Below are 11,722 nucleotides of genomic sequence, written 5' to 3'. Positions count from 1 at the left end.
TTTTTTAAAGAAAGTCCCATTCTCTCCTCCAGCCAATGGCTGGAGGAGAGAAAAGACAAACACGCCCCCGAATCCGCGCGCGAAGGGCGAGCAGTTTAGAAGGAATGCTTCTCAAGAGAGGGGTGGAATTACCATACGTGGCCCAACTCTCAGCCCACGCTCTGGCATGTCACACCGGCTACAAGGGTGCTCAGGCCAGGCCACACCGCTGCAAACACCAGCACACCACATTACAAAATGAGCAGCCAGGCGCGCTACACTCATTGGGCTCACCGGGCTTCAGCCCCCCCCCACCCCGCGTTATGTGTGTCAGCCCGGCTGAGACAGCCTCGCGGGCTGGCGTCCGTCTAATTGCAGCCAGACCCGAGTACTTCACGGGTCTTTAAAAGACCATTTACTCGTTAATGAGCCTTTTGTTGTGTTTTCACCCCTTCTTACAGCCATTCTGCCTATGGCTGGAAGACTTAGCCCCCCCCCCCCCCCCCGAAATCTTTTTCAGCCCCCCCCCGAAATTTGGCTCTAGTTGCCTGCCTGATACAGTCTACATTTCAGCAAATAAGTTGAATGCCATGCTACCTTACCATTTTTAGATAGCGCTGCATTCCCATTAGTATCGCCTCACAGCGCTGTAGGGCTTGGGAGAACCCTCACGCCCGTCTCTTCTCTCACTATTAACAATACACCAGTGACACACCATGGACCTGTGGAGCTGTGTTTCCATGGCAACCAGTGCACTTTATATTAATTAGACAGTTTATTTCCGGCATATTTCTGATACCTTCTTTGCTTTTTTTAATCACCGTTAATTTCTGGTTGTCAAGAAGAAACTTGCATAGACCTGGAATGAAGACGTGTGATGTCTTTTGAAAATACACTACAGTACAATGCACACTTCTTGTGCTGGACTTACAGCTAGAGTCTGTCATTAATAATAATGCACTCTTAATTTCGTCATGCTTTTCGGCGTAGCGGTGGTATTCAGTTTTCATAAAAGCAGGAGGCATGCACATGTACAGGGGTCTTTCAGAGAGGCCTGGTCGATTTAATTAAGGGCGTGGCTTAAAACATTTAAGTGAAAAAAATCTGTGCTTAGCATAGTGTGCTTCCCGACTTGTATTTTGTCTCTTTTTTAATTGTATCTAGATATATAATACAACATGTAACTTACACCTACAACAAGCCATGACTATTGGCTTTGTCAATGGTTGTTAGTGGCATAAGATAAATAAGGAACAACTATGGCTTTGTTGTATATAATGTTGAAAATGCTTCAGTTCTGAAAGGATGAGGCTGTGGAAGAACTATAACAAGTCTCTTTGATGTTACATCACAGACAGTTAAGGATGTTCCTGCTGCAGAGTTATGATTTTGTTTCACCCTGATGGTGAGGGCAAACATGGAGAGCCCGATAGCCTCGCCTTAGCATCTACTTTTTAAAACTACTTGTGCTGACCACCGGCAGGACCTGGCCCACTTAAAGCCCTGCGCTTAGTACAGTTATTGGCAGCGGAACACATAGGCCAATATGTATTCGTAAAGCTGAAGAGGTGACCTGCTCAGGGTGTGATCTTTGCGGTGGAGGCTCAATGTAATTGTTAATAGAGTGTAGCAGGCTGCATTTACTGAAACGCACCATTTGAGAGAGATTAAGCTATTGACATTGTAAATAACAATGCCGTTTCTTTAAATGTTTTAAAAACAAAAACATAAACAAAAATAATGTCATGAGCAATGCCAATAGCTCTAACTTTACCAATGCCGAGACCATTGCATTGTAAATGCTTGTTGCATGTATGTTGTGGATCCCATTACATTTTGTATAATTTGGGGGAAGAAAGGAAAAAAAAGATGTTTAATGACATGCTTGTGCATAATGAATGAAGGTATTACGTTCAATTGTATGCTCCTTTTCAAAACCTATGTACATCTAAATGGTGATCTTACATTTTGGGTGTGACCATTAGCTTTAACCATCATTATTGTGATACGTTTACATCTTGCTGCGTGGGCACGCTTACACTTACCTATACATTTTCCTGTTTGTGTTTCATCATGTTTCCTTTTGATTCAGGGAATTAAAAGAAATGTGTCAATAAAGCACTCCGGGTAATTCCCCTCTACTTGGACAATTCGCCCTTTGAAAACCGGTAACATTGCTGGGTGGATGTGGGCTAAAAATATGGAATTACTACTGGTATTGGGGGCCGTATTCCAGATTCATACAGTAATTCATTATTTGTCTGAGAACCCTTGGGGTTAAAACTTTGAAAGCTAGCATTCTTGTATTTCGAAATTACCAATAGCCGTAACATCAGTAATTTTGCCTGTTGGAATGCCGCATAGCGATTCCTGGGGCAACTTTACTGGGGGCACCTGTCCAATGAAGTGGTCAACAACATGCCTGTTTGTAAATAAGGAAGTGATTCTATAGAATTAGAAAGCACATTGATCTGATGATGCTCTTCTTCCCCTTCACAGTTCGAGTCTCGGCAATGACGCTGAACATCCTGTAATTCTGGGCAAATCACTTAATCTCCCCGTGCCTAACAAAAATGAATGAGTCTCCATGTAACACAACTGGTGCTATGTAAAGCGCTCTGATACCCGATTCCTGGTCAAGTTTGCGCTATATAAAACTCCATAAAAAAAAAGGCTTCAATCTTCAAAAGCATGCCTTAACATTTTTGCTAAATGGAAATCATCAAAATTATTTCCCTGATGGAAGTGGTTGCGTTTGACACAACATGGTGACGATTTTTTTAAATTAAATTGTTGCCTTCATTCCGTTTTGGACACTACTGAACAATTTTCAGTGGAAATTTATCTGATTAATACAAATTAACAGACATGTAAGTTACATTTATATTAGGCAACACTTGCAGATAATTCATCCAGATGTGTCTTTAATACTATTGACCTTTGAGGTGTCCAGCCCAATATGGGCCGGCGAGCCTAATTAATCATGCTGATTTATCGACATGTATGAATCTTAAATAAGATGCAGGCACGAAGCTTAACAAACATATGTGGCTTATTTCTACTGTCTTAATCAATAACACGAGCCTCTATGATCGAAACTTGTTAACGCAGTGATGCAAAAATGACAAAGATTTCAAAAGACTACAATTTCTTCAAAGAAAAGTTCTTAAAAATGAACAGTTCAAAACCAGAACGCAACAAATATTTCCATTTCAAGTTTCTTAAAGGATTTATAAAACTCACTTTTAAAATTATAATTTATTATTAGTTTGTTGCAATATTCGCATCTAAAAAGCTTTCTGCTTCCACACTTGATTTTTGTTTCAAAAACATCAAGGTACAAAAATAATTACTTTCTAGTCATACAGGTTTAGTCTAATTCATTTTCTAAATTACTAGGGGCTAATCAATATGAAACACCATATAAGTATAAAATAATCGTTATATTCTAGTAATATCAAAACCAAGAGGGGGAAGGAGGCGGTGGGGTTACCCTGCGTAACAACCTCCCAAATAAAGTAATGAAAAAAGAACAAATTGCTTATGATGTGGGGGAAGATTCTCAAGACATTTCCTATATGGAAGAAACTACAAACATTAGAGTGTATTTCTGGAAATATTTTTAAATATTTAAGACAGAATCTAGAAATCCCTTACAGTAAAACATATCCTTTACCATTTACCATTTTATGGGATATTCTACTGTGGGATGTTAAATACAGAGGGGCATATTTACAATAACTGGCGCATCCCTGCATATTAGCAGTGATGCGCCAGTTATTGTGCACCACAGCTCCGCCACCATGGATGCGCCGCATTTACAATGCGGCGCATCATGGGGCAAAAACGGTACAGATGCATGACGTATCTGTGCCGTAAAAGTGGCGCATTGCTGGAGTTGCGTTGCAAGCGCGACACAGCTCCAGCAATGCTCTGGGGGGCCCTCTCTTGTGAATGCTGCGTCAATCCTTACGCCTGCTTCAGGCAGGTGCAGGGTTTTGACGCAGCATGGGCCTTAAAGTGACTGAGTGAAATCTTGTAGATTTCACTCAGCCACGTTTAGGAGGCGTTCCTGCGACGGAACGCCCCCCACGTGCGCAGGAACGCCTACTTCTGGCGCAGGGCTTTACAACGTGATGCATTTCCCAGATGCGTCACGTTGTATGTACCCCGCACCATGGCGCAGGATTTGTGCTGCCGCTGCGTCACAAATGTGACGCAACGGTGGCGTAAATGAGGTGCAAGGGGCTTGTAAATCTGCCCCAGAATATACAGCACTGTATCAGTTATCACAGCTCCCTAGTACTGACCTCATCAAGACGTGAGCTCATTTCGACCATCTAAAATATCTCTAAGGTATCCAGGACCATATTTTTCATATGGTTTCGTTGCGTTTACACCATGCAACGGGGTACAAAAGCGATGCACTCTTAAGATGCGATTTTTCAAGCCACACAAAGCCACCTTACATGGAACTGAGTGGCTTGATACATTCTGAGTGTAGCAATGCAGCACAAATCCCTAAGTTGCGTTACTCTTACCCAGAGCTCTGGTGGTACGTGAGCATTCCCCTTGTAAATCAATGGAATGTGACGCATTCCCTAACTTACCATAAACGGTAGACCTGGGAAAGCGCCAAAACTGCTATGCCTCCCTGGTTGAGGTGTAACAAGGAGAAATTTATTTATTTCTTCTAATTTTTCCTCTTTCTATGTGTGCTGCATTCTGCAGCACACATAGAAAGAGGAACATTTCTCAGGGGATTGTTTTTGTACAGGAAGGTGCCCATTCCTGCACGGAAACAATCCTGCTACCAATGCAAGCACCCTTGGACCATGGTGCAAGAGTGCCAGTGTTGGCACTAGGCAGCACATTGTGTGCCGGCCCTGAGAAAAGGCAGGAGTGTGCTGTATTATGTTAAATAATGCGTATTCCTTCCCTTTCCCTGTCATGTAGTGCTGCACAGCAAGGTGAATTGCTGGGATGAGTGACATATTGGTAAATATTCCCCCAAGTGAGTCCACCGGGCCTCCATAAAACACTGCTGGGTGGGTGAGACAACCATTGTGCCAGGTCTGAGCAGGTATTTTCCATTGGTTTGGAGATACTGGCTTTGAATTTTAATTCTGGCCCTCAGTAGCTCCAAACCAAAGCCCACCATAATGAGGGCCCACATATGCATGTAGAAACATATAGAAATGAAAATACTTAGAATATTAAATAGAATATAATCGACCTGAAAGTTTTGTACACAGATTGATTTACCTAAATGCAAACAATATATTATTCTTGACGTGTATAAGAAACAGTTATAACAACAACATCGATTTCCCAGCAGATCACAGTGCACACAGAGTTTCCTGGGCCATCAGTGATGCTGCCGCAAGTCTAGACCTTCAGAGAGGCCTTGCTGCAGATATGTGATGCATTCAAGGTCCCTCTGTGGGTCCATTGGGCCCCAAGAATCCACCAGGGCTTCCAGTTGGGTCACTGCTGGCAGGCCCAACCCCAGCGCCTACTGAACCCTTAGTATCTGTTCTGAGTCCAGTACTGACTCAGGGACAGGTGCCTGGTCCCATGACATGCTGGTACTCATCTACACAGGTGTAGATGTAATGCCTTCCCACCCCTGCAACTCATGTTTAACTTTCTGAAAACATCAGAAATTACCAGGCCCAGTCATTCTAATGGCCCTGGTTTGGTCCAGGAGAGTATGGTACCTGGAACTTCTCAGCAGGCGCATTGAACAGTGTGTGGATGATCAACTTTTGGTTGTGTTCTCCAGCATAGAAAGGGAAAATCATGCAGAAGAGGACCCTTCCAAGGTGGATAGTACTTTGCATCAAGATCTGTTATGCAGTGGCCAAGCAGCAGCCCCTGGAAGGTCAGAGAGCACTTTCCACGAGGGCCAAGACTGCTGCGACTCTATTGGCATGTGGAGTGCCTGTCCTTGATATCTGCCAGGATGTGATGTGGGTACTGGTGCACCACCACCAGCTCTGATGGCTATAACATCAAATAATCAGCTCTCTGGACAGCGATCACTCAATGCAACACATTGAGATGAAACTAAGCTCCCCCAGGTATGTAAATGCTCCAGCCATACCAGGTCAACTCTCAACAATCAATCTGAAGCGGTTACAGTGGACAAGTATCACATTACCTCAAATAGCGTTGGACGCTAAGAACTTATTACAAACAATCACGGCAGAGAAGGATCTATGCTCAAAAACTTGGCCAATTTCCTGGAAACATTACCAAGATCCAGCAGTAAGGCTAAGAGGCAGAGCAGTCCTACGACCAAAATCAAACTCTCAGTAACTACACTAGCTATGAAGAAACATCTTCAAAAGCTTACAAGACGGATACAAGGTTCAAGGACAAACCAAAGCATCTGGCAAGAAGTTCGGTCGATAAGGAAACAATATAAAAAGCTAGTATGGATGGAAAAAAGGAATAAAACCAATGACTTTTGGGCCAAATTGGTGTACAACACAAAAAAAGCAGACTCCAGGGCGTTCTGGGTGCAAGTCAACTCCATCAATAGAGCAGCACAACCCATAAGCATGACATGCATCCCTGAAAATGTTTGGGCTCAGCACATAGTCGATACATTCTCGGTAAAGCCAGTGGAGCATCAGGTCACGATGGCTACAACGGTATCCGAATCTCAAAGAAATATGGTACAGGAAAGCAAGCCTGTTTTCAGCCTTAATGGCATGTCCAACTGCCAGGAGAGCCTGGATCGATCAATGTGGTCAGTTGACGATCGACGAATATCATCTATAATTAAGAAAGGCAAGCAAGAGAGCGCACCAGGGCCAAATGGCATCCCGCAAGCGAGCTATAAAGAGGACCCCAAGATCTGGGCATGCAAATTCAACCTCCTGTTCCGGACAATCAGCAACTCAGGTCGGGTCCCGGAAAGTTGGAGGGGTGCCATCATTAATCCCATCTATAAAGGCGGAGACCGCAAAAATCCAACAAACTACCGCTTAATTGCACTGATCGATGCAGAGGCAAAATACTATGCATCCTTGGTGCTAGCCGATTTAGCACAATGGTCGGAAACGAACAGCAAGATCCCGTTAAATCAGTCAGGGTTTCGTCGTGGAACAGGTACAATGGCTAATGCAATGGCGCTGTGCTTGATTAGTGAAAACAGTTTACATAACCATCGGGAACTATATACCTGTTTCGTCGACTTTAAGGCGGCCTTCGACCGTGTTAATAGGAATTTAATATGGGCCAAATTGAAGCAGCAGGGTCTACCGGAGTCAATCCTAATGCCGATTATCGACCTGTATAGTAACACCTGGATGCAGGTAAAAATCAACAATAGGCAAAGGCTAACTAGGAAGATCCACACCTTTGACGGATTAAAGCAAGGCTGTGTATTGGCTCCCATCTTTTCAACTTATTCATGGCCAATCTAACAGTAAGCCTTGACCTGATCAACGCACATCCGCCCCGGCTGGGCATGCTTCCTGTAACACATCTATCCTATGCTGACGATGTGGTCCTGTTAAGCCAGACAAGAATAGGCCTGCAACGCCTTCTACAGGAGCTAACCCGCTACACAAAGCAGAACATGCTAGAAATAAATAGCATGAAAACAAAAACCATGGTTATAACCCGACGCCATAAACTACCACCAACCTTCTTAATAGATAACTTCAAACTGGAAGCGGTTGGAAGTTACAAGTGTCTCGGGACACTGCTGGACAAGCGTCTTAATTTCCAGGCACAATACACCAGCATGGAAAAGAAGGGCATGGCCCTAATGCACGCCTTCACGAACTTAGCAACTGAACTCAAAGGTCCTTTGGTTTCGCCTCTGCTAACAATAATGAAAGCTAAACTAATCCCAACAATAGCTTACGGGAGCATACTGCATCATGGCAAGAGTGCACAACTTTTGAACAAAGTGCAAATAAAAATCTATAAGCATGTCTTTGCCATACCAAGTAACGCATCACCGGCCCAAGTAAGACTGAAACTCGGCCTGAAATCTCAAGTGCTGCTGAGAAAGTACGAGACCATAAAATTCTGGTACAATGTCTGGATGAACCAAGAGATCATGCTCTATCGAGCTATGAGGGAAACTATCACCAAAAACCCAAACTCAAATCACTCCAAGTATCTTAAAATGTCAATAGAGTCAACAAACCTGGCTGGCCTCTGGGAATTCAAGCTCTCAGTATCTTCATTCAAACAGTTGGCCAGGAAGGCAGCCATTAGACACTTATTGCTGGACGACAAAATAGCTTTTAGCCGCCGGTCACATGCCTGGATGACAATCCATTCTTACAAAAAATTAGTGCCGGCGCTCTTTTTGGACCTTGCATTTTCACCTTTTATCAAACGCAAATACCTTAACATAAGGTTGGGTAATCTACGAACTAATGCCGAGCATCCAAAGTGGAGGCCCCAAGAAAGTGAAGGGTGCGGGTTATGTGGCGCAGCAAGACAAGACTTTATCCACCTGATTTGTATTTGCCTAGCTCTTATACAGGAACGTTGGAATTGGTTGAAAACCAAGTTCAAGGAGTATGGAATACGTACATGTCGGTCCGCTGTCATCCAAACCTTATGTACAGTAGACCCACAATTTATTTGCAGGACAATCGTATTCATTGAACATTTTGAGAAAAAGCAAAAAACATTAGCAAATTGTTGAATTTGGAACATGTTACTTCTTGCAGTAGAAAGACATCTGTTTTTACCTTCATTATTGTTTTCACAGTAGTGTAAATTCTTGGTGTTTTAGCACATTGTCGTATTTATATTTTGTAATGGTTTTTATTAACTATACAATAAAGCATTTATTATTATTATTTATTTGATGGCTATGACATTTCACCCAATCGATCCTGCAAGACTTTTTGGCCTGAGTCGAGTCATCAGACCATCCACCTTGTAACTGCTTTGGTATCTATTGTAAGGTGAGGAATAAGTGGTTAAAAGTATCCATCAGAAGAGCAAGTTACTTACCTTCAGTAACACTCTTTCTGGTGTACACTCTATCTAACAGCAGATTCCTCATTATCCTCCCACTTCTCCGTTCTTTTCAACATCTAAGATGGCCATTTTAGGAATCGGCACCCGAGTACCAAAAATAGTTTAATACTCTGAGCCTGAGGGAGCTGAAAGAGACAAGCAAGCAACTGACATCAGCTTGCACGTGTGGCATTTATATGTGTTTCCTCTCCATCACTTTTGGGGCAGTATGACCCAGCATGCTCCTGCAAGACACCACCTGGAGGCATGCAGGAGCGTTGCTAGGAATGTTTCTAGACCCTGTCTGGCACCTCAGGAGCAGTCAAGGTATTCAGACAAAATATTGAGTAAAAAATATCGAGATGCAGAAATATTGAGTTTTTAATATCGTGATCCACAAATATCGTGGTGCAGGAATATTGTTGACAAGAATATCGATTTTCTAAGATAAGTAATATATATGTCGAAAATATCTATGTTGCTAATTTCGTTTACAAAAATAATTTTTATGTATTTCAATATTTGTTATAAATTGCTTGTATAATTATTGTTAATGTTTTTTAATATAGTTTGTAAATTTGTTGTTTTTTAAATTAATTTAAGTGTTTTATTGTAATTTTTAGTGTCATAGCGGGTTATGGGTTTTGTAGGGGTATAGGGTAGGAAGTAATTTAATTATAAATAATTAATAATTATATTTAAATTATTATGTAAATTGTGTAAACAATGTATTTCTTAAACTAAGTTATAGGTGCGGGTTGTGGGGTTTGGAGGTGTAATGGTTGGGAAGTGGATCATTAATAATTATTTATTAAATATTTATTTAATTGATAATTAATTATGTAAATTGTGTAATTATTTTGCATTTTAAGTTATGTTTTAGGTGCATATTGTAGGATTTGTAGACGTACATGGAGGGAAGTAAATTAATTTTAATTAATTGATAATTAATTTAAATTACTACTAATTATTTTATAGACAATTGATCATGCAAATTGTGTAATTAAGATTATTTTTTTAATTATATGTCAGGTGCGGGTTGTGTTTTTAGGATTTCAGGGTGGGATGTTATTAAGGAAATAAGGTATTGAGAATTAAATATTACATTAATATTAATTAGTTAATTGATAACTATTTTAATTGTGAACTTATTATATTTGTTGTTATATTTTAGGTGTGTGTTTGTAGAGAATTGGGAAAGTTATTTAAGTAATCATAAATAAAAACAATGTATTCATTTATTTAAAAAATATATTTTTAATATGTTAATTGTGTTATACTTTGTTTATTTCTATTACATTTTAACTGTTGGTTGTTATGTTTGTGGGAATATAGTGTGGTATTCTAATTATTTTAATAATATTTGTGTTAATTGATAGTAATTATTAGCAATTTTAATATTTAATTTTCATATATTGAGATTTCTGATTTTTGTGTATTTTATAGAGTTGTTAAAATAATGTTATTTGTTTGAAGTGAAGTACTCTCTCTGTACTGTACCAGTGAATGGAGTGGGAATAGTAAATGTTACACCTTCAAAGTCTACTGTTTTCCCTACTGTTGCACCGACTCGAGTGGGAAAAGTAAATTTTACTCCTCCCCACTCAGTCCAATCCTTTCCTACTGTTGCCCCGACTGGTGTGGGAATAGTAAATTTGACCTCTCCTGAGTCCTATGCTTTACCTACTGTTACACCTGGTGGAGTGGGAATAGTACATTTTATCCCTTCTGAGCTCAATGCTTTCTTACTCTTGCACTCAGTAGAGTGCAAATAGTACATGTTACCCCTCCTGAGTACTGCGCTTTCCCTTCTTTTCCACACACTGGAGTGGGAATAGTAAATTGTACCCCTTCGGTGTTCAATGCTTGCCCTACTGTTGTACATACTGGAGTGGGAATAGTATATCTATTATTCTTGGAAGTTTTTTTGTGTTGTTTACATATTTACTATTATTATGTATTTATGTATTTAATTTCATATTTTTATGTGTATAGATTCATGTAATTTGCAACATATTTTTAGTAAAGCATATTTTTATATATTGTTTACTGTTTTATGGATAAATTATAAATATTTTTTTTAAAAATTGTAGTTTATTTGTTACATTTTTCAATTATTTTACCTGTTGTTTCACTGGTATATTTAAAAAAAATTAGAAATTTAACAATGTTGACACAATATTTCTATCTCACGATATTTTTGGTTTTGATATTGTGTCAGTGATCTGCATTCAAGGCACAAAGGAACCATATGCCTGTGTAAAGAGATCAGAACCACATTGGGGAGGTCAATGAGGCGGGTGCCCTATGTTAAATGTGCTGTTGTGCTCTGTCAACCTCAGCGGAGACAAACGGTTTTTAGAAGGCTGACAAAGAGGACATTTTGATAGTTCAGCCTGATGATAACAAAGGTGGGAACCACTGAGCGTAGCAGGTCTATAATCTAAATGAGATGCTTAGTATCCTGCTGGAAACGTAGTTTGAATGGGCACTAGTGAAAGCGTAATGGGTGTGCCAAGAACAGTAAGATAGAAGTAGAAACTTTGGTGTTGAGGACTAAGATTGCAGTAGTGGCACAATATCCTTATATCTGAAACGGATTTTAGTGTGGCATTCAGTGAAATGCTTGATATTTGAACTTGATTTATTTTATGGTTTATCTTAGTTTTCTTGCATTACTTCTGAATAGTTCTACTTCACTCTTGATTCAGATTAAGAAAGGTAATAAGCAAATGAAAAAATT

This window comes from Triturus cristatus, chromosome 5_1, assembly GCF_964204655.1.
Source record: "Triturus cristatus chromosome 5_1, aTriCri1.1, whole genome shotgun sequence".
Taxonomy (NCBI): Eukaryota; Metazoa; Chordata; class Amphibia; order Caudata; family Salamandridae; genus Triturus; species Triturus cristatus.
Note: the sequence above shows the minus strand (reverse complement) of the source record.